We start from the raw sequence: 3,156 nt of genomic DNA on the forward strand, positions 1-3,156 counted from the left end.
ATATATATATATATATATATATATATATATATATAGAGAGAGAGAGAGAGAGAGAGAGAAATAGGAAAAGAAAAAGAGAGGGAGAGGGAAAGAAAAAGAAATACTTAAATGCTGTCAGAGATCTTACAGGCGTCTCTTTCTGCACATTATAAGCTTTGGTTTATTATCATTAAATTAGGATATCTTTATCATAGCATTATTATATAAATGTACTGTTTTCACTTTGCTTCATAGCCATGGCACACCACAATTCACTCTCTACTAACTCATCATACACCTCCATAAAGCAAAACTTATCAGAAACATGGTTAGGAAAAAAAAAAGAAAAGTGATAACTTAATATTTGCTTCAAAGACAAGAGACAAAATAGACACATTTTGGAAATGGTTTGACTTCATTACTTTAACATAATCCTTGCTACTCCAAATAAATGTAGACAATTTAACACATACAGAAGAGTTTAATACATGCTTGGTTAGGGGGAATTTGTAAATTATGATGCCCAAAATAGATACCGTTTCAGTGCTTTGGTCTTTGACTTTGGTAACTTTGAAAGCTGGGATGCAACTTGTCTGTAAAATATAAAAAGAGAAAAATCTCTGATTGTATTAACAGGTCATATTTCAACTATGCTATATGCATATTTCTTTAAAATTTGAAAGAATATCTGAACATACATATGCATGCACATGCACATATATATGTGTGTATATGTACATGCCTGTAAGTTTGTGTGTGTGTGTGTGTGTGTGTAAGTGTGTGCGCACATATAATCTTTTATTTTTTACTTGTTTCAATCATTAGATTGTGACCATGATGGGACACCACCTTGAAGAATTTCAGTCAAATAAATCAACCCAAGTACTTATTGTTTTTTAAAGTCTGGTACTTATTCTCTCAGTCACTTTTGTCGAACCACTAAGTTATGGAGATGTAAACTCACTATTACCAGTTGTCAAGCAGTGGTGGAGGACAAACACAGATACAAAGACACCCACACTGATACACATAAATATGGTTGGCACTCTGCTGGTTACGACGACGAGGATTCCAGTTGATCAGATCAACGAAACAGCCTGCTCATGAAATTAACGTGCAAGTGGCTGAGCACTCCACAGACACATGTACTCTTAAGGTTGGTCTCAGGGAGATTCAGCGTGACACAGAGTGTGACAAGGCTAGCCCTTTGAAATACAGGTACAACAGAAACAGGAAGAAAGAGTGAGAGAGAGTTGTGGTGAAATAGTACAGCAGGGTTCGCCACTACCCTCTGCCAGAGCCTCATGGAACTTTAGGTGTTTTCGCTCAATAAACACTCACAATGCCCAGTCTGGGAATCAAAACCACAATCCTATGACTGAAAGTCTGCTGCCCTAACCACTGGGCCATTGCGCCTCCACACACATAGATATACATACATACATACATATATACACACACATATATATACATATATATATATATATATGGAGGCAATGTGGCTGATGATGGTGTTGCATAAATAGCACCCATGCAGGTGGCAAGTGAAAAGCACCTTTTGAGTGTTGGGCCTCACTGAGGCAATGACAAATGACTGAGACCTTCGGCAATATGTTGTGCTTGAGAAGAAGACACATCAAGTCAAGTGAAATCATAGTCGTGGCAGATACTGGTGCCATGCAACTGGCACCTGTGCCAGTGGCCCATACAAGCACCCATTACATTCTCAGAGTGGTTGACATTAGGAAGGGCCATAGAAATCCAGCCAAATAAAACTGGAGTTTGGTGCACCCCCTTAGTTTATCAGCCTTAGTAAAACTGTCCAATGCATGCCAGCAGGGACAACAGACATTAAAGGATGGTGATGATGTTGATGATATATATATATATATGCCTATATATATATATATATATATATATATATATATAACCTCTCTCCCTCGTGTTCTGGCCATTAACCCTAACCTTCTCTGCCTTACTCTGTCTCTCTCAATCTCACTCTCTCTCTCCTTCTCCCTCTTTTGATTACCTCTTGCTTCGCCAGGACTATAAACTAGCACACGCACCCTGATTCTGCCACTCATTCTTAGAACCTCTGCCGAATAAATAAGAACCCAGAATTATGACCAGATAAGTTTTCTGTCTTTTCAACCTCACTCATACCCTTCTATTTATGCACTGATTCACAACACCTTACTTAGTGCTTTCCCTATTCTGTCTATTTCATTACCATGTCGTCAAATTCATTCAGATATTCTTGTTATTCGATTTTAATTTTATCACAGTCACTTATTTCTATAATTCTGTCTTAGATTACCTGACCGAAAACTCTTATTTTTCAATTCTATATTACTATCATCAACATTTACTGTCTCTTTAAACTATGCAACAGAAATCCCAAAAGAATATCTCTCTCTCTCTCCCTTGTGTGCTGGCCACTAACCCTAACCGCCTCAGCCTTACTCTGTCTCTCTCGATCTCACTCTCTCTCTCCTCCCTCTTTCGATTACTTCTTGCTTCGCCAGGACTATAAACTAACGCAGGCACCCCGATACCCCCACTCGACCTTAATACCTTTGCAGCACTATGCCAGTGGTGCACCCGTCCTCCCACCACCTCCACCAGTACCAGAAGTTCCTATCCTCTCCACCAGTCCCGGAAGTGCCTGGCTGTCTCCCATGAACACTTCTAAAGGCTTCACCCCCCCACCCCTACTTAGGGTTTATCTCCTCCTATGTAAGGTAGTGATCATATAGTGCAAAATATGATAGTGCAGTGGATGCAGGTTGAAATGAAGGCTACTGATTGTTTATGAATTCTGCAAAATGCGAGCTTTCTTTTCAGGTACATGACACTGCTGTTCCCTCTCCCAGGGTCTCATGGGCTCATACCTCCCACACCCTCAGGGTTGGCACTCTCAATGTCGGCACACTGAAAGGTAAGTCTGGTGAGATTGTTGAGATGCTTGAACGGAGATGTGTCGATATCTGCTGCCTCTAAGAAGTAAGGTGGAGAGGAGGTTCGGCTAGGTTCCTCACAAGCAAAGAACACAGGTACAAGATTTTCTGGGCAGGGAACACAGACGAGGTCAGGGGCGTGGGTATACTTCTTGCAGAGAAATGGGTGGATAAGGTAATCGAGGTAGCCAGAGTATGCGATAGAATACTTAAGATTAGA

General features: G+C 40.3%; 1 protein-coding gene across 3 annotated transcripts in view; it reads right to left on the reverse strand.

Annotated features, from left to right (window-relative positions):
* The window catches only part of LOC106884044 (serine/arginine repetitive matrix protein 1), an 82,646-nt gene that overhangs the window by 76,888 nt on the left and 2,602 nt on the right, over window positions 1-3,156 (reverse strand). For all 3 annotated transcript variants that reach the window (XM_052978539.1, XM_052978538.1, XM_052978537.1), the window contains exon 2: window positions 516-572. The gene's annotated coding sequence lies outside the window, so the exon portion shown is untranslated. The remainder of the gene's footprint in view (window positions 1-515; window positions 573-3,156) is intronic.

Source organism: Octopus bimaculoides, chromosome 2, assembly GCF_001194135.2.
Source record: "Octopus bimaculoides isolate UCB-OBI-ISO-001 chromosome 2, ASM119413v2, whole genome shotgun sequence".
Classification (NCBI taxonomy): Eukaryota; Metazoa; Mollusca; class Cephalopoda; order Octopoda; family Octopodidae; genus Octopus; species Octopus bimaculoides.